The 26,264-nt window shown below is 47.7% G+C and overlaps 1 protein-coding gene across 2 annotated transcripts in view; it reads left to right on the plus strand.

The window, feature by feature from the left end:
* The first annotated feature begins 579 nt into the window (after positions 1-579).
* The window catches only part of MIB2 (MIB E3 ubiquitin protein ligase 2), a 73,355-nt gene continuing 47,670 nt past the window's right edge, over positions 580-26,264 (plus strand). The window contains exon 1 of one of the 2 annotated variants that reach the window (XM_083512948.1): positions 580-843. The gene's annotated coding sequence lies outside the window, so the exon portion shown is untranslated. The remainder of the gene's footprint in view (positions 844-26,264) is intronic. The other variant, XM_083512951.1, reaches the window with a different exon arrangement.

The following is a 26,264-nucleotide window of genomic DNA, read 5'->3' on the forward strand; positions in this document are numbered from 1 at the left end:
CTTGACAGATTGCCATCCAACCTCTGCTTAAAAACCTCAAATAAAGGAGCGTCCACAAGAGACAGTCTTGTTCCACTGTCGGACAGCTCTTACTGTCAGAAAATTCTTCTTTCTATTTAGTCCGAATCTCATTTCTTGCAACTTGAGGCACATAAGTTCTCCCCCCAAAAAATCCCGGGAGCTGTGATTTGTGAAGGGTGCTGGGAATTGTAGCTCGGTGAGGGAGTAAACTACAGTTCCCAGAATTATTTCAGGGGAAAGAAGCTGCTTTCTGGTGCCACGGGACTTGTTGCGGTTGGCTTCTAATGCTTCTCGCAACCAAGCATGGGATGTTTTTTATTTTATTTCCCCCGCTTACACAACAAAACAACCCCACGAGATGGCGCTTGTCCTTGGGCATTCCCAAACCTTTCCACACCACCGACAGGGGAGGGAGTTTAGAAGAAGAAAAAAATAAACACCCCCGGGCTGGTTTGTGCTAGCAACCAGAGCGTGGCGCGGTGCCTGCTGGGAAATGGAGTTTTTGGAAGCGGCTGGATGCCTGCTTTGCTTGGAGAAGGCGAACTACAATTCCCGGAAGCCTTTGCGCCCTCAGGCGGTCATAGGGACGCCCAAAAGACCCAGGGAAAGGGGTGTGTGGGTGCGTGTGCATGTACTGGTTGCTTTTTGAGCTTGCTGCAAAGGAAGGAACAGGAAGCTCAAAAGAGGGGGGGCGGGGAGGAGCAGCAGCAGCAGAGGCAGAGGCTGCCGGACTCAAGAGAGAACTGCTTAACAGCTTTGGGGGGAGAAAGCAGCTCCGAGAAGAGAGTGGATCAGGCGCTGCCTCGGGAGAGAAACTTTGCAGTAAGTTTGGATTCCGGCGGAGAGGGATCTGCAGGGCTGCTCAGAGGGGAGGGAGGGAGTTGCCAGATGACCACAGATAAACAACTTGCCATGGCTCCTGTGCTCTTAAAAGCCGCCCTTGAAACAATTAGAGCGGCAGCTGCGATGGCTTGGCGTGCCAGATCCACGACAGATCCCAGCCGCAGCCCTTCCTGGCAGGTGGACAAAGGGAGCCTAAAATGTGGGCTTTTGCTCGCGGCTTCCCTGCAAAACTGGCACAGCTGCGGGAGGCCGGTGCATAAGTTGGCAACTCCTCTCTGATGGTAGGGAGCTACCAGGGGCGTTTTGTGGGACTCTCTTGTATTTCCTATACCTTCCCACCCGGCTGCGAATGTTTAAAGGTTCTCAGTGGGTGGAGGACTGGCTTAAAGCTATTTCCAAGGGTTGGTTAGGCGAGGAAGGGTATTTTAGAGGCAAGGGGTTAGGTGACCCAAATATCTATTTATCATCTATCTATCTTTTGCTTTGGAGGGATTTTATTGGCAGAGTTTGCTAAACAGGACAGCTGGGGTCCCCAATCCAAGCAGAACCTGCAAGGCTTAGAAAAATAAGAAAATATTGGTGGCTATTGATGGGGTGTTTGGCCAGGAAAAGGGGGTAAGATGAGGTTTAATCAGGACATTTCTTGAGCATGGATAGGCAGGGTCTGGAATCTCCTCTTGCTGTGGGATGAAAAGGATCTCTGCATGATTTTCCCCCTATCCAGAATTTAGAAGAAGAAATCCTCCCAGAGTGGGGCTGGCAATCTGCCTTCAAACTGAGACATGGGTTGTACAGACCTTTAACTTAGTACCTTAGTTATTTACACTTTTTTCTGTGGATTTGCTGCTGTTTCTGCCCGCTTTGTGCCTCATTGGTATGGGAGATTTATACCAGAAAAGGTTAAGATGCTCTTGGTACCTGTTGATTGTGTGGGACATCAGTGTGGTTTTGGAAAGAAGCTGGGGTTTTCTCCCTCCTTCCCATTTGCTTTCTTGTGAGTGGAGGAGAATGTTGAGGATGCCTGGGCAACCCTTAGAGAGCAGTCCTAACAAATATCTACTTGGATTTAAGTCCCATTGAATTCAGTGGGACTTTACTCCCAGGCTAAGTGGGCTTAGGATTGCAGCTTTATGGGATAATCATAAATTGATGCTATTCCGCGGATGACCTCTACCAGCATCTCTGTGTGTCTCTCTTTAATAATAATAATAATAATAATAATAATAATTTATTATTTATACCCCGCCCATCTGGCTGGGCCTCCCCAGCCACTCTGGGCGGCTTCCACAAAAACCAAAAATACAATAAAATATCACACGTTAAAAACTTCCCTGAACAGGGCTGCCTTAAGATGTCTCCTGAATGTCAGGTAGTTGTTTATCGCCTTGACATCTGCTGGAAGGGTGTTCCACAGGGCGGGCGCCACTACCGAGAAGGCCCTCTGCCTGGTTCCCTGTAGCTTTGCTTCTCGCAATGAGGGAACCGCCAGAAGGCCCTCGGCGCTGGACCTCAGCGTCCGGGCAGAATGATGGGGGTGGAGACGCTCCTTCAGGTATACTGGACCGAGGCCGTTTAGGGCTTTAAAGGTCAGCACCAACACTTTGAATTGTGCTCGGAAACGTACTGGGAGCCAATGCAGGTCTTTCAAGACCGGTGTTATATGGTCTCGGCGGCCGCTCCCAGTCACCAGTCTAGCTGCCGCATTCTGGATTAGTTGTAGTTTCCGAGTCACCTTCAAAGGTAGCCCCACGTAGAGTGCATTGCAGTAGTCCAAGCGGGAGATAGCCAGAGCATGCACCACTCTGGCGAGACAGTCCGCAGGCAGATAGGGTCTCAGCCTACGTACCAGATGGAGCTGGTAAACAGCTGCCCTGGACACAGATTTGACCTGTGCCTCCATGGACAGCTGTGAGTCCAAAATGACTCCCAGGCTGCGCACCTGGTCCTTCAGGGGCACAGTTACCCCATTCAGGACCAGGGAATCCTCCACACCTGCCCGCCTTCTGTCCCCCAAGAACAGTACTTCTGTCTTGTCAGGATTCAACCTCAATCTGTTAGCCGCCATCCATCCTCCAACCGCCTCCAGACACTCACACAGGACCTTCACCGCCTTCACTGGTTCTGATTTAACTATATGTTTATTTAAAAGCGTTTATAAGCTGCTTAAATATAACCCCCCCCAAGCTTTTCTGCAACCTGAAAGAAATAAGAAATACAATCAAAGCAAAAAACAAAGCATGAAACTAGTAAAGCAGTAATGAAATGGGACTTCAGGGCCAACATATTAAAATGTACCTAAATTTATTTTTAAAATGCATGCATATAAAATTTCTAGTTGGTTGGCTTTGTGATGCTTGCATTGTTTTTTTCCACCTCCCCAAAATATTCATAATTGTTATTTCAGTTATGAATAACTTTTCATGAAACACCCCAAAGTAATGAACAAAGTGTGTGTTGGATGGGGTGGGGAAGGAATCAGCAATATAAAGATGCAGGGTTGTAGTCCTACACAGAGTAGGCCCATCAAAATGAATTAATCTAACTTAGCCATGTCTCTTAACCCCAGTGGGTCTCCTCAGAGTAGGGCTATCACTGGATACCTACGATTATATATACATGTATAAAAAATCAGTTTCAAATCTGGATAAAATAAAATATGTCCGCTTAAAAAGTTGTTGGAAAATGACATTTTAGTGCATGTTGCTGTTCTTGTAAATTCCTTTTAAAGCATCTTAGATTTTTTCAATAGAGAAGGTACTATAATTTTTTAAAAATTTAATTGGGAATAATTATAATACCTGTTTCTATATTACCTGGTGCTTTTTGTAGTGAAATAAGAAAGGGGGGGGGGTCCTCGCCACAATTTAGTCCTACTCAGAGTAGACCTATTGAAGTTCATGGACAGAGCAGAATTTGGGCCATTAATTTCAGCCTGTCTTCTGTGAGTGAAATGTGGCTGGATGCGACCCCCAAGGGCCTTACAATCTGAAGTATTAGATGGAGGAATGCAGGGAATGGCTTGCAGGGTGTGTGTGTGTGTAAGGGAGAAATGAAGGTGACAAATGACTTTTCAGAGAGAGTGAAGATGTGAGCTGCTTTTTTCTGCCAGGCCAGGCTTCTTCCATCCAACCTGGGATTTCTTTCTCTGACTTGGAAAGGCTTTTTGGGGTCCTTTGGCAGGGAAAGATCTGCTTCATCCCCTGTTCTCGGTCCCTTTAACAGGTCAGGGACTGAATCTAGGGACTTGTTTCTTTCAACAATCTTTCTCAGCGGAGATTTTTCATCCCAGTCAGTATCTGAATTTATTCAAAATAGTTATTTGTGTGTGTGTGTGTGCATGGGCAAGGGACGCGGGTGGCGCTGTGGGTTAAACCACAGAGCCTAGGACTTGCTGATCAGAAGGTTGGCGGTTTGAATCCCCGCGACGGGGTGAGCTCCCGTTGCTCCGTCCCTGCTCCTGCCAACCTAGCAGTTTGAAAGTACGTCAAAGTGCAAGCAGATAAATAGGTACCACTCCAGCGGGAAGGTAAATGGCATTTCCGTGCGCTGCTCTGGTTCGCCAGAAGCAGCTTAGTCATGCTGGAGCTGTATGCCGGCTCCCTCGGCCAATAAAGCAAGATGAGTGCCGCAGCCCCAGAGTCGTCCGCAACTGGACCTAATGGTCAGGGGTCCCTTTACCTTTATGTGCATGGGCATGCACACACAATTGTCTGAACTTTTATTTTTGGTTACTGCTGTAGAGAGAGAAAATCTGTACCTGCTGCACCTACACCTGTACCTACATTTTTGGGAGAAGAAAAGGCTTAGATGTGAACCCTTCACAAATCCAGAGTGGAGTCACTAAGACTGCCACTTTGTATGCCTACTTTCGGCAACTCCTGTAGCCAAGCGGGGGCCAAACGTCTTGCTCTGCTTTCCTTTGGACCACATTAGCAAGGCCAAGAGGGGAGTCCTGTTGTCTGGGCAGCCCAGGACCTCCATGTGATGGTCTATTCTGTGGTCTCCGGAACTCTCCACACCCTCTTTGAGTGTTTTTGTCTGGCTGGAACGGGTCCTTGAACTCTGTGCATGCCTCATGGCTTGCCCACATGGAGGACAGGAAGGGGTGTGTGTATGTATGTGTGTGTGGAAACCAGCCTCCTGAACAAAGCGGGCATTTACATTCATTGCGCCACCTGCTCTTGCCACACCACTAGCATCTGGCCCCTGGAAGGCTTCTCGGAAGTTAACGCGGCCCCTGTGCTGCAGAAAGTTTCCCTGTCCCCGGAGTTGACAGTGGGGAACTTAGATGGCCCCGAAAGAACAAACAGTGGTTTGTCTTTCCCTCTGAGAGTTTCCTCAGAGCCACCTTGCCTCCTTCCGAATATTTTGGGCAGCCAGTCGTTGGGAATAAATGCTTTTTGTACAGTCGAGTGCTCACTCGCCAGTCAGTGTCGCTAAACCCCAATCCTTTTTCTCTCCTTTTTGTTTACACACACACACACACACACACGCACACACACACACAAGATCTCAGTGTTGAGACAGTTCGCTACTCAATTCGTTCTGCTTCCTGGCAGTTGTTGCCCTGTGGGCCTGAGACCATCAGGGCGGATTAGGCTTAACTCCCGCTGATCCGCTCTTGCTTCGGGAGAAGGGCCCGGTCCTTGCGAATCTTGGGGGAACATAGGCTGCCCTGACCTCGTGTCTGAATGCGGCCCTCTGGGGATATCTGTCTGGCCCTCGGGACCCTCCCCAGGCCCCGCTCCTCACAATCCTTCACTCCCACCCATCTCAAACAGTGTTGCCTGACTGGAATGTATTCTAGAAAAATGGGGGGCGATCGGCTGTTGTTTTCTTCCTGGGCCCAGGAGCAACCATAGCACAACCTGAACCCTTCATAGAACCAGTTGTTGTTGTTAATTCAATTTATATACCGTCCTCTATCGAAAGATCTGTGGGCGTTGGACAATATTAAAGACACATTACAAAGCATCAATGAGAAAAGCGTAATAGAAACAGTAAAAAGCATGGTGACAGACAGCCTAATAGTAGAATAATCATCATACTAACAGCGCTCTTTTGCAGGCCATAGATTATTTAATAGCCATTAGCCTGGGTGAAGAGGAATGTTTTTGCCTGGAGTCCAAAGACATTCCATCCTCTCCATATTTCTTTTATAATAAACATCTTACTTTAATTTATCATTATTTTGAAAAATTCTCTTTTTCTATTTCGATATCATGATGGCGCCAGGCGAGCCTCCCTTCCACAATCGGGGAGCCACCACAGAAAAGGCCCCTTCTCGCATTGCTGCCCTCCAAACGTCTCGGGGAGAGGGGACACAGAGAAGGGCCGCAGATGACAAGTACAGGGCCTGGGTCCGTTTGTGTGGGGAGAAGCTGTCCTTAAGGTATCGAGGTCCTGAGGTGTGTTAAGTCCCAGTCTCTTCCTTAGCTCCATCTTAAAGCCATGGACTAAATGCAGGTTTCGATATCAAGCCAGCTTCTCCTCCGCTCCCCTTAATTTCCAGCCTGATGTGGAACTGTGGTGAACTCGAAAGCTTTCTTGCAAGTTCATAACATCATGGTTGATCCTTAAATGCTCACCTGTGGATTTTGGTTTTTAATTTTTTAAAAAATGCTTTATTGTTTATTTTCCATATATATACAACACATAATTATCTTCATTTCAATCAGTCCAATAAGAATGTCCATGTTCACACAAAAAATGCATACAAATTCAACTATGCGTTTTCTACACAAACCTATGACTTCCCATCTTCTCCGTATTTCTTTTATAATAAACATCTAACTTTAATTCATCATTATTTTGTAAAAATTCTCTTTTCTGTTTCGATATCATTTTCTTTCATATAGATTATTTACAGAAATCATTCAAAGGCAACTACCGTGCTTAGATTACAACTACTTTTCAAATAAATCTCGAAATTATTCCATTCTAAAATGAACTTTTGGGGTTTTCTAATCCACCGATGTGATTTCTGTGGCTTCTCCCAACCCCCTCCGCCTGCCACCTGTTACTTGAGATCCTTTAACTTGTGATGGGTTACCTTTCCCAGATCACATTCCCTTCTGGGAAACCTTCCAAAGGCCACATGCCAGGGGCAGGGGCCGGAATTAAAAAAGGACAGAGGAGTGAATGTCCATTTTACCTTTGCCAATGGGACTATTTTCTACACCCACACCCACCCACATCACTCTCTAGCCTCTCTCCAGGCAAGCAGGAGGCATGCTCAGAGTTTAAGGACACGTTACAGTCAGGCAAAAATGCTCAAGGAGATTGTGAAGCAGGGCTGGTGAGGGGAGAGACGTTGGAGGGGTAGAAGATAGACAGACCTGGAGGGCTACATTTCTGGGCCTCAAGTTCCCCATCCCTGCTGTAACTGGACACACTGCCGCTGAATCTGGAACCTTCTCTGTGTACCATAAGTTCTCTGCCCGTATTATGGAGACCTTTCCTGGGCGGTGTCAGAAACTCAGATATATCAGCTAGGCACCAAGTGTCTCCTTAAACCAAGGTTGCAGTTGCGAACATGGAATGTCTAGTTGCCATTTTGGGGCAAGAGGGCTCTAAAGTCTTACGTTTCAAATGATGCCCCAAACTGTGATCAATTCTCAGTTAAACATCTGGCTAGTTCAGTTGACAACCTTGAGCTAGGTGAAGCGCTTTGAGAACTTAAAGAAGGAAAGTCACTTGATCCAGGGACAGACCACATCTGTATTGGCCTATTCCAACCTCTTTTTCTTAGTGGCTCCTGCTCCTGCTCAGGCTGCACAGAGAAAAGCGTTTTGGTTCCAGAAATTCATTCCTATGGTGCGGATAAAATATAACTGGTAGAATTCTACAGGATGGAGTATTAGTGTGTGAAAGCAGTCAAAATCCAAGGATCGCCAGGCATGCGCCTCCAGATGGTGAAGATCCCAGACTCCATTCAGGCACTCAGGCATCTTGGCTTGGTCGTAAGTGGTTGAAAGCCAGGTGCAAAATTTGCCTGGCTAATTTTGAACACTGTTCGTGGGAACTGATATTTTTCACAAGCTGCTGGCTGAGTTGCCTCTTCCTTGACCCTATCCTTCGTTTGTTGTGTCAGGTGCTATAGAGAGAGGAAGTGCCTTATCTGAGTGGCCGAGCATCCTTGAAAGTTGCGGTTTATGATCTGAAAGCCCTTTTGCATCAGTTGCCAACCCAGTCTTAGATATTAAGCCCTCCCCTTTTAGGAAAATGTTGTTATTTGTTGTGTCCGACTCTTCGTGACCCCCATGGACCAGAGCACGCCAGGCACTCCTGTCTTCCACTGCCTCCCGCAGTTTGGTCAAACTCATGCTGGTAGCTTCGAGAACACTGTCCAATCATCTCGTCCTCTGTCGTCCCCTTATCCCTGTGCCCTCAATCTTTCCCAACATCAGGGTCTTTTCCAGGGAGTCTTCTCTTCTCATAAAGTGGTCAAAGTATTGGAGCCTCAGCTTCAGGACCTGTCCTTCCAGTGAGCACTCAGGGCCGATTTCCTTCAGAATGGAGAGGTTTGATCTTCTTGCAGTCCATGGGACTCTCAAGAGTCTCCTCCAGCACCATAATTCAAAAGCATCCATTCTTCGGCGATCAGCCTTCTTTATGGTCCAGCTCTCCCTTCCATACATCACTATTTAGGAAAATAGGAAGCTGCCTTTTCCCTTTGGTCTGTCTATCTACTAGCATCTACCCAGTCAGTAGCTGTCCAGGATTTCAGACTTGGGGGATCGCAGCCTTACCTGGAGATGCTGGGGATTGAACATGAGATCTTCTGCAATCAAAGTTAGCACTCTAACAACCAACCAACAACTCTTCCCATAGATGATAAGGAATTGCAAGCAGTGGGCTGGTAGAGCAGTGACAGAGTGTTCCATCCTGCGTCAGATCATGCTGGTAAAAGATGATTGCAGGCTACTTACTTACTGCCTTATTTGCAAGGCTGTTTCCCCCTATCCATTTATTACAACCGCTGCCATCAACCCATACTTTTTAAAGCAAAGCAAAAAACTTGACCCTTCTCCCCAAAGTTTACAGCTGCTACAGCTTCTCTGTACATTCCTAGAGGTGCAGAAAGCATGTTGGATGGGGGTCTGGCTTTGGTCAGTTGTCCAACCAGGTTGATTTGATGTGACAGGGAGCATGAAGCTCAAGGTGGACTACATGGTTCTCTCCCCAACCGCACTCCCTTTTTAAAAAATCCTCACAACAACCTTGCAAGGTAGTTTGGGGTGAGAAAGATGGTGAGTGGCGGCCAAGGTCACCCAGCGAGCTTCATGACTGAGTGTCGATTTGAACCTCAGTCTCTCAGGTCCTGGTCCTGCACTCTTAACCACTATACTTCGCTGGACTTGAAATTTGCTTTAATGGTTTGCAAGAATTAATGGTTTGGTGTTTTCATCAAGGACATGCCTTCGTCACAGAAGTGTATGGAGTAGATGTGATAATAAAAAAATTTCCTTCCAGTAGCACCTTAAAGACCAACTAAGTTAGTTCTTGGTATGAGCTTTTGTGTGCATGCACACTTCTTCAGATACACTGAAACAGAAGTTGCCAGATCCTTCTATATAGTGAGAAGGTGAGGAGGGGTATTACTCAGAAGGGTGGTGGGAATGGGAGATTGGCAGATAGCTGAGATGAGCTTGTTGACGACTCTTAACGACTGCAATAGGTCTTACAGGAAAAGGCAAGGGGTGAGAAGGTGAACAATGGCTTAGTCATGTATAATGAGATAAGAATCCAATGTCTTTGTTCAGACCAGGTCTCTCCATGGTTTTAAGTTTGGTAATGAGTTGCAATTGCAATACCCCTAACTTAGTTGGTCTTTAAGGTGCTACTGGAAGGAATTTTTTTTATTTTGACTATGGCAGACCAACACGGCTACCTATCTGTAACTGGAGTAGATGTGTTTGCTGTTGGTTGCCCTGCTTTTTCCTAAGGGAGACTTTTGCCCTTTACTTTGTTTTCTTGAGGTCCGGGCTCATGAGACGCCTTTGTAACAAAACAATTACGAAGTTTGGTGCTGATGCTGCAAAATGTTAATCCCGGGGGCACGGTGCATTTTTCACCGTGAACCTGGCTGGGTCGTCTTTGAGGCACCGTGTTGGATAGGGTCCCTCCAAGAGCAAAGCACAGCAGATTGAGAAGTTACTAAATCGCCAAATCAGTGTTTTAAGGAGTCAAATGCGCTGACATGTTTAAAAAGGGGGGGGGGGGTGGAGAGGCCTTCTTTTTGTCTCTCCCACTTCCCTTGTTAAAAGAATGCATTCATATCCCAAAGCAAAAGTTCAGGGCTTGACAAAAGCTTTGTCACTGATTTGACTTCCTTCCAAAAGCTCTGATGCTTGACCTAAAACGATATTGATCCCTTCTGCTTGTTTTGACGGTGTCAGCTGCTGAGCGTATGACAGCCAGGGTGGAAGCACAGGAGCCGGGGTACTGCTGTCCACAGTCCAGCTCCTTGCAATTATTGACTTTCATTTGTAAAAAGAACCAAGTTCCTAGCCCATATGATGGCAAAGATGAGCTTGAAAAGTGGGTGATCAGAGAAGACTTCATCTGCCTGCTGGTGACAGAAGCTTAGGTGGTCTGCGTGACTCTGTGCCTCGCACAAGGAGAATAAAGAACGCAAGCTAGCAAAAATGAAAGCAGAGACATTCCAACCTTAGAGGATTGGGAGTTTGGGGAAGCTGTGATAGCTCTGTTTTTCAGGGCCCAGCTGGTGGTATTTGAAACTCCAGAGGTGGTTACCAAGAGGAAACAACCACACCCCAGCTTTCTCTTTTATCTGGAATATTCTTCTGATTACCCAGGGGGTGACTTCCCTCCCCCCCCCCCAACTTGCCACAGGCGACCAGGCCAGTGGCTAATTGCAAGGCTGGGTGGCAAAGCCTAGAAGGGCATGTGGGGAATGTTGTGCTACCACATTACCCGCCCAATCTTGTCACCATAGCCTGAGTTGGTGCAGACCACTGGCCACATTCCCTTCCAGGGACCGCATGCTTGTAGTGGGTGGGGCCAGAGACAAAAGTGGGTGGGGCAGCAAATGTCAATTTTACAGTAGTTTCCTCACATGCACCTCTGTCCTGCGTCCAGGCAGGCAAGAAGGATTATGAGAATGCAAGGACACATTCTAGCCAATCAAAAACACGGCAGTGAGGGAGTGTGGCCTGAAGAGAATCCTGAGGGCCGGACAGAGGGCTGCAGGGGCACATTCAGCCTCTGGGCCTAAGGTTCCCCATCCTTCCTGTGTATACACAGAGATGTGTTTATCTTGTTTTCTGCTGCTCCAGAGGGTAGGAACCAGACCAATTGATACGAATTACAAGAAAGGAGATTCCAGCTAACCATTAGGAGTACCTTTCTTGAGCGTAAGAGCTGTTCGACTGTGGAATGGATTCCCTCAGAAGGTTGTAGACTCTCCCTCACTGGAGGTTTTCCAACAGTCTTTAGCTGTAATTCCTGTGGAGTGGTACCTCGGGTTAAGTACTTAATTCAGTCCAGAGGTCCGTTCTTAACCTGAAACTGTTCTTAACCTGAAGCACCACTTTAGCTAATGGGGCCTCATGCTGCTGCCGCGCCGCAGAAGCACGATTTCTGTTCTCACCCTGAAGCAAAGTTTTTAACCCGAGGTACTATTTCTGGGTTAGCGGAGTCTGTAACCTGAAACGTATGTAACCCAAGGTACCACCTTGGTGTGGGTTGGACATGATGACCCTTGGGGTCCCTTCCAACTCCACAGTTCTGTGGGTTTTTAATCTACACAACGTCACTTCACAATGCAAGGCATGCTTGCTGATGGGAGGGAATGATGCTCAATGGGTGTACTTAAAAGGTGGTGGTGTTGCCAGGACAGTGGTACCCGGAAGTGATGAGCTTTCCTTATTCAGCTGTACAAAAAGAATCCAAAAGCAGCTAGATTGCAAGGCTGGCTGGCTGGCAATAAGGGATGCACCCATCTTGGTTGTGAGTCCTGGAAGGCCTTTCCCCACTTGGCCTGGGAGGGCAGAGCCTGGACTGACTCCAGCTGCAAAAGCTGAGGTTGCTGAACAGACTTTTGGGCTGGGGAGTTGCTGTTGGTTTTTTGTAGGTCCTGTTATGATTTATGTGGAAATTGTTCAGTTTGTTATATATTTTTAATGTTTTGCTTACTGTTTATGACTACTTTTGTTGTAGCTATGTGGGGTTTTTGGGTAAGCCGCCTTGAGCATGGTTTCAACTGTGGAAAGGTGGCATGCAAATAAAATGATGTCTGTCTGTCTGTCTGCTTCATTCAGCTGACTTTGGCGAGCCTTGGGGAGAAAAGACTTGCAGCAACTGTAAGCCGTCAGTCCTGCTTGGGACTGCCAGAGACCCTTCTTTATTTTGAGCAGCATCCATTATTCAGAGAATTCTCTGGTGCCCTATATTACATGCCCTATATTTTTTGAGTTTCCCAGTGTAGCTAGAATTCTGTTTCAATTGCAGAGGCTTTTTTTTACAATCAGGAGTGGACATCTATGGGAAAAAATAAGTTTGCGGGATGTGTGTGTGTGAAATTGGGGTGTACCTTGTGTGCATTGGATGGGTTTTCTGAAGGACATAGGAAGACCCAATGGCCCATCTAGTCCAGCATCCTGTTCTTACAGTGGTTCATCAGATGCTTCTGCAAAGCCCATAGCCAAGACCTGAGCAACTCTCCCTGCTTATGATTCCCTGTTGACTGGTAATCAGAGGCCTCCTTCCTCCAACAGTAGTGGGAGAAGATGGTCATTGTGGCTAGTAGATTCATATCCTCTATGAATCTGTCTGATTGCTTTTCTAAGACACCTGAGTTTGTGGCCATCAGTACATCTTGCTGGGAGCAAATCCCACAGTTCTCTCTGCTGTGTGAAAAATTCCATTCTGAACCTTTATCTCCTTTCTCAGGCCCACGCCTCATTTTATACACCTCTATCAAGTGTCCCCCCTGCATTCACTTTATTTGACTCCTCCCCCCCCAAAAAAAGTTGTACCGTTCCTTTGCTGGTGAGCTGTTCCAACCCGTTGATCATTTCAGTCACCCTTTTCTGAACCTTCTCCAGCTTTTTCTCTCTTGCTAGTGTGTCCCTAGCCAAATCAGCAACTTTTGTTTTATTTTTTTGCTGGTGCGACATTATTTTGAGGGGCAAGGGAAATGCGGCCTCATTGCCAAATCTGGCCTGGGACAGACACGTGTCCTTCTGCCAGCTACTTGTTCCTGAGCTTTGTCAACAATGCAAGGCCCTGTTGACTCAGCCTGCGTAGTGCTGGAAGCGACGGGATCTGCTAATATTTATGCGAATGTACCTCTTTCTGCATTTTGCCCACAGGTCAGAGGTTTGAACCCTGGACTAGATAACCACCATGGTCTCTTCTGGCACCATGATTCTGTGAAGGGTATATTGGTCTCCCCCCCCCCCACTCAGCTCTTGCCTGTGGCTGCTAGAAGCTGTCAGCGTGTGACAGCAGCCACACACCCCACCCCCACCGGAAATGGCTTTGACTGGCCAGCTAAACCAGCTGGTGGGTGAGACCAATAGTGGGTCCAACGGTCAAGAAGGTAGTTTCTGCATGTGATGTAGAGGGAAATGAGGGGTCGGATAGGGCTTGTCTAGGAGAAGGGAAACTCTGACCCTAAACCTTCGCTGCCAAGATGGTGGGATGGCGCCTTGTACGCCTTCTTCCATCAACTCCTGCAGCCAAGCTAGTGCGAAATATATTGCTCTGCTTTCCTTTGGGGCCACATCATCAAGGCTGAGAGGGGTGGGTCTTGTCATCTGGGTAGCCCAGGAGTTGCGTGTCAAGGCCCTGAGTTCCTCCATACAGTGGTACCTCAGGTTACAGATGCTTCAGGTTACAGACTCCGCTAACCCAGAAATAGTACCTCGGGTTAAGAACTTTGCTTCAGGATGAGAACAGAAATTACGCGGCAGCAGCGGGAGGCCCCATTAGCTAAAGTGGTACCTCAGGTTAAGAACAGTTTCAGGTTAAGAATGGACCTCCAGAATGAATTAAGTTCTTAACCCGAGGTACCACTGTATGTTGAATAATAAAACACATGGACACCAATATTTTAGGTTAATGGGTGAATTAAGGTCACAACTTCATTGGTTACAGAATGTGAGTGGTATTGGCTTAGGCATTGGAATTGCACAGACTATATCTTGATTCCTACCTGCCATGCAGGAAGTACAGTAAGGGTCAACTACCAGTAGGGGGAGCCCTGTTAATGTACATCAACTCAGAGCTCCCCCAGGGTCCCGATGGGGTCGTGGCATGGTCCTAGCCCCTTCCTGGGCTTTGAACAAGGTCCGCACCTCCGGATCCCTGTGGGGCAGCGGTCCTCAACCTGTGGGTCCCCAGATGTTGTTGGTCTACAACTCCCATCATCCCTGAGCTCTGGCCTTGCCAGCTAGGGACGATGGGAGTTGTAGTTCAACAACACATGGGGACCCACAGGTTGAGAAAGGCTGCTGTAGGGGAATACCCTTAAAATGGAGGGGCAGGTGATGGCCACACCTCCCCTCCCCAGAACCAGGTTTTACCAATGCCTAACCGCCACTCGCTCCTGCCAACCTAGCAGTTTGAAAGCACGTCAAAGCACAAGTAGATAAATAGGTACCGCTCCGGCGGGAAGGTAAACGGCGTTTCCGTGCGCTGCTCTGGTTCGCCAGAAGCGTCTTAGTCATGCTGGCCACATGACCTGGAAGCTGTACGCCGGCTCCCTCAGCCAATAAAGCGAGATGAGTGCCGCAACCCCAGAGTCGGTCATGACTGGACCTAATGTACAGGGGTCCCTTTACCTTTACCTTTTAACCGCCACTTGAGCCAAAGGCTCGCTGCCAATACCCTCACAACAGCACAACACCTAATGCCCTCAATGACATCGGCCAACCAAACATCATTTCACCGATCGGAAAGATGTATGCCATTGTCATGGAACAAGGCCTCTTTGCCGAACATAATGGCGGGGTGCGCAATCACCCGGCCCTTCAGCATTTCCGCCTTCCCTGTCACCGCTCTATTCACGAGTTTCCTGGCCTTATTAGTGGTAGCTGGGCAAAGACTGTCCAGAATTGCGCCCCCAGAGGTCATTTTTGTGCGGTTTCACTTCACCACCGGAGGTGCACTCCATTCTCGCTTGAGACAGGAGGGGCGTTCAGAGGGCAAAAATAAATAAAATGCATTGGTGTTTGTCCTTCCTTTGAAAACTGAAGGTGTAAAGTCCTTGCTTTCCATCTGTCTGTTTACCCTCTAAACATGGTTGTCCAACTCGATTGTTAAAAGACCTAAAAATGCAGCCTCAGGAGTTGGCATATGAGTGTCTCCCTCCCTCCCCCTCTCTTTTGTACTATTTACTGGCAACAAAAGGTGACCTCAAACCTGCCAAGGGTGTCTGCTTTGTTCTGTAAAGGTTAGGAGAATGCAAGGTGGGTAACTACAGGGAAAGAAAATGGCAGGTGGTGTTCATGGCCCTAACTCCCTGGTTAGATCATCTACTGCCCCAACAACTCCCAGGTAGGGCTGGAAATGTCCCCCCAGAGAGCTATTGCTGGTCCCTGAGCTAGATGGACCAATGGCCTGACTCAGTATGAACTTCCCATGTTCCTAAAACCCAGTTAAAATTGTTGGGTTGCTGTTGTTTTTTAACAGACCCGCCAGCTACTAACCAGTCAGTGGCACTGACGGGTTTAAAATGGCTCTGCTGTAAAAGCCTTTGGGCCTCGCCTGCCCTCCCCGCTCACATCCTTTATTTTATGGTGTTTTTATTTACATCTCACAACAACACAGGGCAGTTCAGCATCCCCACAACAAGCCAAAGGGACATTTCACATGCAAAGGAGTAACTAAGGGCAGTAGCTCAGGGGCAAAGCATTTGCCTTGCCAGCAGAGGGTCCTGGGTTCAATCCCTGGTGTCTCCAGTTATGGTGAGGAGAAACTGCTGCCTGAAACCCTGGCAAGCCTCTGCCCATCAATGTAGGCAGTACCAAGCTCGATGGACCATAGTGGCCTGATCCTGTGGATGCAGCTTCCAGGATTCCTGCATTGCCAGGGGTTGGACAAGATGAGTCTCAGGGTCCTTTCCAATTTTATGATTCTATGCTCCATCCTTAACTAAAGTCACATCAACACCACACATTTTAAGCACATGGCTTCCTCCAGAGAACCCTGGGAATTGTAGTTTAAGGGTGCTGGGAGTTATAGCTTTGCAAGGGTGAATGGTTCTTCTCATGATTCTTAGGGGAAACCCTGTGCTTTAAATATGTGGCACAGATGTACCCTAAGGGTGAGTCCAGGTGGTCACTCTTTTGTGCGTGGTGTTCAATCACATACTGGCAATTTCAGTTCACGCAATTAAAGTTGATTCACGCTCTTGCGTGGCAAGCCCACTTTCTCCCCCCCCCCCCAATACCCTGGTCTGTTTGCAGTAAGGAAAGTGGTGGGGAAAGCTTTGGGTAGCGTGTGGGCAACTATTGCTTGACACCGCATCATTGAATGATGGTTGGAAAAGACCTGTTATGGCATTACATTTTTTTATAGTGTGTTGATCATACCTTGCTGCTGCAGCTACATATTTTTTTAAAGGAGGTTTATTGAGCACAGTAAAATAACAATTTTACAGGGAAAAATAGATTTTGAACCGGTGAACAACTGTAACAAAAATGCTTTTATACAGAGGGAACTGGAGGAGCTGTAAGTAGCCTAAGAACCAAAGTAACTTTTTAAAACAGGATGATTGCAAGGAAATAATTCTTTGCCTGGATTGCTTAGGAGCTGGGTGAGCTACAAACTGGAACCAAACTCTCTGCAAAATATATGGCTTATCCCTGTCTAAGGCTACTCATAGAATTCCCAAAAGGCTGTGTGGTGAGAGGAAAGTACTCTGCCTGTACTCACGTCATATATATATATATATTTTCATATTTCCACGTTTATATTATCTGTCTGCGGAACTGGCACTCTTGCAGGTACCACTTCATTCCCTTTCCGTGTTTGTAAAAAAACCAGCCTTATAGTGTGGCAGCACCTAAACTCTGGAACTCCCTGCCCACTGACACCACTGCGCTCTTTTTGGCGCATGCGAAAAACGTTTTTGTCCCCACAAGCCTACGCAGACGTGTGGAATGTGGGTGCCTGTTTCAATCTGTCGTTTTGTTTAGCGCCGATTTTATCCTTTGATTGTTGCGTAGAGTCGTTTCTGCCGATCATCTTGCCGTTTTAGTCTCTTTGCAAACCGCTTTGTGCGGCTTCCCTCCCCAATCAGGCGGTGTATAAATCTTGTGGAATGCGTGAAATGAAAACAGGCCTCTTTTGGGAAGCGAGTGGGAGGGGCCAAGTGCCCAAGAGGCGTGGCTAGAGGAGAGGGAAGGGGTGGGGCCATAAGACAAGCACCACCCTCCGTCCTGATCTCTCCTCTTCAACCGCTGCTTGAAAAAGGCAAGCAAAACAGAGAAGCGTCTGCCAGGAAAAGGGTCTGGATAATCGAGCTCTTCCATCTATGGTCTCTGAAGGGAGCGTGTGCCTCCTTACTGGGTCCAGCCTCCTTTGCAAAAAAAAAAAAAAAAAAAAAAGAGCAAAGGCTGGTTGGCTTGCATATTTGTGTGTTTGTGTTTAAAGGGCAAGTGACTGCTGCGTTTCTCCTCCTCTTCCCCCTTGCCTCCAGTCATTCAGCTAAAAAGGAGGGGGAGAAGGCATCTGTATTATGATTCCCCCCCCTCTTAAAGCAGCTTCTCCTCCTGGAAAAAGGAGGGTTCCCCACCCCCCACCCCAAGCTCCCTTCTTGCAATTGCCGAACGGATTTTGATGCATCCGTGACACTTCTCTTCCTGACAAGCAGCAGCAGCAAACAGGAGGAAGGAGAGAGCTTGCTTGACAGGTCTGGGGATCCGGAGAAGACAGGGTGGCTTGGGTGGATGCCAGCGACCAGCCAGGAGGACTCGGCGGAGCCTTTAAAATTGCGTTGAGGGTCTCTCACACCGCCAGCCTCTCTGTTTATCTCACGACACCTTTGCTGGGTCTAGCCCAGAAGTCTGGCAGCTCTTAATGCGGCCCCAGGGAAATAATCCGATTTTGAGGGACTGGACGGCGTCTGATAGCAGCTGCTGAGCGTTCTCTAGAGACCTCGAAACCGCCACCTCTGGACCTCGAAACCACCATCTAACCCGCCCGTTCTGTTGCAACCTGCTTGTGTCAGCCTTGGCTGTAAGCTTCCAGAAGAACACTCTGGTACCCAAATGGTACTATAAACAAAACCTCAGGATCTTGCTACCCATCCTCTAGTTACTTTGGAAATTGCATCTTTTTCCCCCTCCCTATTTTTTAAAAAAAGAAGTGCATTTTTTTATTTTTCACGTGGGCCTCTTAAAGGATGTTGTTGCTGTTTTTTCTGTCTTGATTTGTTTCCATAATTTCCTGCCCCTTTGCAGTTCTAGTCCTGCAAGGATTTTGGGGAGATACTTTTTGGAGAATGGGGTGCAAAATGGACGCACTATGAATGGGGATTTTGTGGCTGCTTCCTTGGGTGTGAATTGTGGTGCCATTGGAGAGACCATAGAGATAAACTCCAAACCATCGGTGAGGAGACAATTTAAATATAGGCGCCATAGTGAAGCAGCACCTGCTGTCCTGCTAACAGATAAACTTCCAGATGTTATTGCTTCGGCTTTTTCCTAGTACTCTGCTGAAGATACCTCCCGACTGATCGTGCAGGTGAGAACGTACGTGTAGTGGTTCTAGGGGTTGCTCGTGCGTAAGCCGGTGCAAACACCTGGCTGGGTTGCCTGAGTGAACCTTTTCTGTCCGGACAGCCACTCACCCGTGGCTGTCTCAATCGCTGGCAGAATCCGTCAGTGGGCGTTTCTTAAACTTCTTCCAGCAAAGAAGCTCTTTGACGCCTAGTCTCCTCCTACTCTCTCTGCGCGAAAGCCTTCTGCGCAAGGAGGGCGTAGGCAGCGGAGGACCTCTACTCTCCCCGCTGGTCCCCGGCAAGGAGTCATGGGACCGTCTCGCCGCTTCCCCCATCTGCCCCCCTTCTCCACTGGTGCTACACTGATTCTCTTCCCCAGAAGATGGGCTGCCTCTCCCAACCCCGGGACGCTCTCTGGAATCCCTCTGGATTTTGCTCTCTCCCTCCGGCACTGATGGCAGTTCCCTGACAGTACGTATTTCATGATTCCACAGGAGCTCAGGGGTGAAGCCTGGAATGCCGCTCCTAGGGCATCTCAGCCTTCATTTTTAAAAGCATCCGCCAAGTTTCTAGCCCTTATTGTTGCAGAGGACAATGGCAGGTGCAATCTCGAAAGCAGGAAATTTTTCGTTTTGTTTCATTTATTTGATTCCCAGCATTTACGTGCCACTCGATTGTAACAAAGCCTCTAAGCAGTTTACAAAAACTTTTAGAAAATTGAAGTGGTTAGAAAAAGACAGTTTTTTTAAAAAAAAACAGGTGTTAATTAAAATTGACAAATTAAAACCCATGCCCACATTCTACCTGTCTGGAGAGCCTTGCTGAACAAAAATGTTTTAGGCAAGCACTGAAAAGAGTTCATTGAAGGCGTCTGCCTAATGTCAATAGGCAGGGAGTTCCAAAGTGCATGTGCAGCCATACTAAATATCAGTGTCACTTCCTGGTGTGCATACCTTCTTCTCCCCCTCCCCATCCCAACTCATGCCCATCATGACTAGCAAAAACATAATTAGCTACACCAGGTAAGAGATATAAGTTGCTTTAATTTGTGCAGTTTATGCTGGTGTTAATTTTGCATTGATTCCCACAGGAATTGGGTTTTTTGCTTGTCACCGAATTCACTGAGGTAGCACATGGTGTTTATGGTACTGCTTTGTGTGACGTTTGTGCCCTAGGGATGGTGTTGAAATGCAGGTTGCTTGGACCTGAGCATGGTCAGTGGTGGTCAAGAATGCCGAGAGTCGTAGTACAACAACCTCTGGAAGGCACCATGTTGTTCATCGCTGGCAGATGGCTTTGAAGGACCTTACCAGAGGTGCCTTTTATTTCTGTTGCTGTGACGGGCGAAACATCTTCGGGTCTGTGACTTTACTCTCTCCCCCATTTCCCTGCCATTTCTCTGTTAAAAATCCAGCATGTGACTTGACCGATAAAATATTCTGGGATGTCCCAATTCTTGCTCACCTGGCTCAGTGTCACCTGGCAGCAGTTCTCTAGGACAGGGGCAGTGTTAGAAACTCAGATATATAAGCTAGGCGCCAAATGGCTCCTTAAAACAGGGTTGCGGTCGCCAAAACAGAATGCCTAGTTGCCATTTTGGGGCCAGACGGCTCAAAAGCTGTATTTCTCAATACGGCTTCTTTGCTCCTGAACTTTATTCTGATTGTGCAGTTAAAATATAACAGGTAGAATTCTACAGGGTGTGTTGCTACTGTGTGAAAGCAGTCAAGATCCAAGAATCCCTAGGCATGCACCTCCTGGTGGAGGAGACATCAGACGCCATCCTGATGCCCGGGCATCAGGTCATATGTGGCCAATAAAGGTAAAGGGACCCCTGACCGTTAGGTCCAGTTGTGGCCGACTCTGGGGTTGCAGCAGTCATCTCGCTTTATTGGCCGAGGGAGCCGGCATACAGCTTCCGGGTCATATGGCCAGCATGACTAAGCCTCTTCTGGCGAACCAGAGCAGCGCACGGAAACGCCGTTTACCTTCCCGCTACTTGCGCTTTGACGTGCTTTCGAACTGCTAGGTTGGCAGGAGCTGGGACCGAACAACGGGAGCTCACCCCGTCATGGGGATTCGAACCACCGACCTTCTGATCGGCAAGTCCTAGACTCAGTGGTTTAACCCACAGCGCCACCTGCGTCCCTAAGTGGCCAATAGTCAGGTGCAAAACGTGCCTGGCGAATTTTGAACACTGGGCAAGGGGAGGCAACCTCAGGCTTCGGGGACGAATGTGGCCCCCAGACCTCTCTATCTGCCCTCGGAACTGAGACCACACCCTTTGTGGTCCCTGAACGTTTTTACCTGGCTAGAATGCGTCCTTGAGCTCTGATCATGAGTTTTGCCTGGGTGGAGAGGATGTATGTGTGTAGAAATTAGCCTACGGTCAAAATCTACATTTGTTGCTCCTCCCACTTTGGCCTCTGGCCCTGCCCATCACTGAGAACATGGACCTTGTGTTAAAAGAGGTCCCTCCCTCCCCACTCCTTCCCTAGGGTCTCAGGTAGAGTCCTTGCCCGTCATCTGTTATCTCAGGTATGGGAAACTTCTGACTCTCCAGAAGTTGTTGGACTTCATCAACCTCAGCCAGAGAGGCCAACCGGAGCTGTCATCTCTACAGTTATCTGGTCCCTCACCCTTCCACTCCCTGAGCCTTTTAATGAGAGATGCCCGAGGATCTTCAGGAGAGACTTAAAAGCATTCCTGTTCACCGAGGCATTTGATGGCTCAAGCACACTCTCCCTGGCCACCTTGACATCATTATTAGTGGTGAGGACAGGTGGCTGCTTTTAGCTGCATCCCGTGCTAGGCTTACACAGGGTAGACCCGCCAAAGGGAATGAAGGTGGCCAAGTTAGGTCCGTTAATTTCAGTGGATGTGCTTGCCTCAGGACTTAGCTGGACAGAACCCAGTGTTTTTGTTTTTAGTTGTGTTTTGCTTCCTTGGGCTACTTTAGAAGGTATGTCTGATGAAGGTGATGTCACTTTCTGTGGCTGGAGAACGTTTCTGGTACGGCTGGCCTAAGTCTTGCAGACAGTCAGTTTTGTTTGGGGTGTCCTCTGACGAGGAAGTGAGAGGGAAGGTCCGAGGAAAGGATATGGAGGGCAGGTGGTTGAGCTTTGCTCTGTCTTCGTAGTGTGGGGGTGCCTCCAGCTGGGTTGCAATTGTAAGACTCCTGCTGAACGAAAAGGCCATGAGCATGGTGCCTTTATCCTCTTCTCCCCCTTAAACCCTCTCCCCCCCCCCCCGGCCTCCACCCCAGCATGGCTTTCCCAAGCGCATAGTTCAGTCATGGAATTTGATCCCGCAGGAGGCCTGATGGTTATCATATATGAGAGGCCCCATCTTTATTGGCATTCCGCCGGCTCCTGAAGACACAGCTGCTTAGGCGAGCATTCCCCTTGCACCAAACCTCTGGTTTAATTGTTACGACTTTTCAATCGCTCGTTTTATTCTCTATAGGCACTTGGGTTACGTTCTGGGGATAGTGTCTAAAGCCCAAATTGCATATGGTCGAAAAATGTTGGATTCAGTTGTGGGTGGGGTTGCCAAAGTGTTTTTTTTCCTGGACACCTGCCTCCTTCCTGGCCCCCTTTATTTTTTAATTTTCTTGCCAAGTGTGTAAAGCTGAATAATGCGTACAAGTTAAATGCGCATAACTTTCAGGGTACCTGTGCAGTGGTACCTCTGGTTACAAACTTAATTCGTTCCAGAGGTCCGTTCTTAACCTGAAACCGTTCTTAACCTGAGGTACCACTTTAGCTAATGGGGCCTCCTGTGCAGTTTCTGTTCTCATCCTGAGGTAAAGTTCTTAACACGAGGTACTACTTCCGGGTTAGCGGAGTCTGTAACCCAAAGTGTTTGTAACCCAAGGTGTTTGTAACCCGAGGTACCACTGTATTCCAATTCAGGATGTTTTAAAGCCCTGGTGGATTTGTTGTTGCATATTTTAAATTTCAGTTTCAAACTGGTTTTTAACATTGTGTTTGACGCAGCATGTAATTAAACTGTGGAACTCACTGCCACAGGAAGTGCTGGTGTCCACCTGGTTGGATGGCCTTAAAAGAGGGTTGGACAGATTCATGGAGGAGACTATCCAAGGCTACTAGCCATAATGGCTATGCTCAGACTCCACAGCCAGAGGAAGTATGCCTCTTAATACCAGTTGCTAGGAACCACAAGAGGGGGAAATTGCTGTCGCAATCAGACCCTGCTTGTGGGCTTCCCACTGGCATCTGGTCAGCCCCCTGCCCTGTGACCTTAGGGCAGGTAGAAATAACAACAACTACTACTACTGCTCTATTTTACCGTCTTCTTTCTGTTAGTCCATGGCATGGGTAGGCAAACTAAAGCCCGGAGGCCACATCCAGCCCAATCACTTTCTAAATCCAACCCATGGACAGTCTGGGAATCAGGGTGTTTTTACATGAGTAGAATGTGTCCTTTTATTTAAAATGCATCTCTGGGTTATTTGTAGGGCATAGGAATTTATTCATTTTTTCTCTCCAAATTAGAGTCTGCCGCCCCCCCCCCCAAGGTCTGAGGGACAGTGGACCGGCCCCCTACTGAAAATGTTTGCTGACCCCTGGTCCATGGGGATGGGGCAGGAACACCAAAGCTGTGTTTCCAGTAGAGTATCTGTGTGGAATCTTTGTTTCCTCCAGAAGTTGCTGAACTACAATTCCCAACATACCTTGCCATTGGTCATACTGGCTAGAGCAGATGGAAACTGGAGTTTAGCAGCATCAGGAGGTGGAACCAGAGTTTCCCCACATCTGCAATGGAGTACGCGGTATAGGCTTGGGTATGGAAAGGGGGTTCCTGGTGGTCTGTAGCTTGTTTTTGTTATTTAAGAACGGGTTTTAAAAGCAAGCTTGTAGCCCTCAAGGCTGTGTTGAGAATTCAGCTTTTGCTTTGAAGTTTAATTGTTTGAGCATGGAACTCTAAATCACTTTACCTTCAGGTACACCGAGTGTTGTTTAAGCCTGTTGCATCAGCATGTACAAAATTTGACGTCAGCGTGGGGAAACCTTTGGCCCTACGGTTATTGCAGAACTACAACTCCCATGAACCCCCAGCAAGCATAGCCAATGGCCTTGGAACATGGGAGCTGTTGTTCAGCAACATCGAGAGGGCCAAAGGTTCCTCGCATCTGCTCTGCATTGAACACTCTTTCCTTTTCCTTCCCAAATCCACCCGAATGTTTGAAAATAGCAATTGGCACTTTATTGACATCAGGCCAGAGTCTGGGTGCCTCGAGGGTCACTTACACTCAGCCTCGCCTTCCTTGCTAGATTGTTGTGGTGATAAAATTGGGGGGGGGGTCAGTATGGGTAAAGAACCACATCCATTTCCTTAAGTTCCTTGGAAAATAAACAAGATAGAATTGTAATAATTTTTACGCGCTCTCCCCAAGGAGTCTAGCCTAATGCTGAAAATAATAAACACCTTGTTTTATTTCCCCCAGGCTTTTAGTCTGTGATGGAAACTGCTTTTAATTGCTGGTGTTTATTCACCTCCTTATTTTATTATTGTGTTTTCGTTGTTTTGTGAATCGCTCCCAAAATGTGTGCTCCTCCCTCCCCAAATGGATAAAATAAAACCACGTGAGTAATTTAGGGAGACGAGACTGTCCGCATTCAGCTCTTTATCTTGCAGCTATGAATATTTGCATGGTGCAGGAAAAGTGACTAGGGAGAAGTTTTTCTCCTTCGCTCGTAATACTGGAACTCGGAGCCATCCGGTGAAGCTCAGTGTTGGAAGATTTAGGGCAAGCAACAGAAAGTACTTCTTTGCACGTAGTTAAATTGTGGGATTCACTCTCCTCTTGTGATGGTCCCCTTGGATGGCTTTAAAAGGGGGTTAGATACCGTATTTTTCACTCCATAAGACACACTTTTTTCCTCCTAAAAAGTAAGGGGAAATGTGTCTGTGAGTCTTATGGAGCAAATGGCGCTGCGCAGAGAGGGCCACCTTAACCTCACTGGGTTGTTGTGAGGTTGTTCTGTGATAGCCCTTGTTTAGCACCCCCAAGTAACTTGACAAAGAGACAGGAGAACATTACAGTGGTACCTCAGGTTAAGTACTTAATTCGTTCCGGAGGTCCGTTCTTAACCTGAAACTGTTCTTAACTTGAAGCTCCACTTTAGCTAATGGGGCCTCCTGCTTCCGCCGCACCGCTGGAGCACGATTTCTGAAGCAAAGTTCTTAACCTGAAGCACTATTTCTGGGTTAGCGGAGTCTGTAACCTGAAGCGTATGTAACCCGATGTACCACTGTATTCTTGTTTTCCCTCTTCAGTCAGTCTTGGATTCCATCACTGCCCAAACCATGTGCCTCTGTCTCTCCAAACGGCCAGATGATCCCATTTTTTTTCTGGGGCTTTCTGTTGGAGAATGAAATCCAAGCACTGATGCCTGTTAAAATGCTTCTACTGTTCACTTGCAAAATCGAGTTTTTGAAAAGAGGCTCTACAGAAATAAAAGATTCAGAATATATATATTTTTTCTTGTTTTCCTCCTCTAAAAACTAGGTGTGTCTTATGGTCGATGCGGTAAATTCACAGAGGATATGACCATCAGTAGCTTCTAGTCATGATGGCTCTCTGTTCTACCTCTCCGGTGTCAGAGACAACGAACAGACAGTTGCTGAGAATAACAAGTGGGGACAGTTGCCGTTGTGCTTGGGCCCTGCTTGCGGGCTTCTCATAGTCATCTGGTTGGCCGCTGTGGGAACAGCATTCTGGACTAGATCGGCCACTGGCTGGATCCAGCAGCACTTGGTCTAACGCGGAGGAAAAAGTTGGGAAATGTACAAAATGGGCAGCTTCAAAAAAGTGGTGGTGGTGGTGGAGAGGAATGCACAAACGGTCTCTTTAACCATAACCTTGTCAAGCATTGGCAGCGCTCTGAAGTGACTGGACGCCTCAGCCAGCTGCCCAGCTGGTACAATGCATTTCCTGGGTTATGTTTGACAAAAACAGCAGGAGAGAGTGTGTGTGCCTGAGAGGGAGAGAGGGGGGGTGGGGGGAGTTTCAGGCTAGCTGTGAACAGAATTAGCTCCATGTGTTTTAACAAAGTGATAGCTGGAATGTTTAGAAAGTGTGTGTGTGTGTGTGTGTGTGTGTGTTTGTTTTGGTGGGGAGATCTGGGCCATCTCCTTGCCTATTTCTCACTTCCCCGCCCCAAAGCCGGGTTATGTAAGGCTTCATTTGGCATTCAAGGGACATCACCAGACAGAGGGAAGGAGAAAATGCCCATTTTTCTTCTTCAAATTAAGTGCCCAAGAGATGTCTGGATTCCATGATTCCATGAGGAATTCTCAGATAATGTTGGAACGCTACCAGCCTCATATCCCAAGTTGCTCAGGAATTCTATGAAACAAAGAAACAAGCAAAACTAATAAAAAAAAACCAGTCGTTAAAATAGGGCAGTTAGGAAGGTTAAGTCTGCCATCTTGATTCAGAACGGCATCCAATTGCATCCAAACATAGGTGACAACTTCCTCCTTGACCTCTGGGGAAGTCATGCAAAATGTGGTTACGATATGCTAGTAAAGGTAAAGGGTAAAGGGACCCCTGACCATTAGGTCCAGTCGTGACCGACTCTGGGGTTGCGATGCTCATCTCGCTTTATTGGCCGAGGGAGCCGGTGTACAGCTTCTGGGTCATGTGGCCAGCATGACTAAGCCGCTTCTGGCGAAC

Source organism: Podarcis liolepis (genome assembly GCF_965112155.1).
Source record: "Podarcis liolepis genome assembly, chromosome: 7".
Classification (NCBI taxonomy): Eukaryota; Metazoa; Chordata; class Lepidosauria; order Squamata; family Lacertidae; genus Podarcis; species Podarcis liolepis.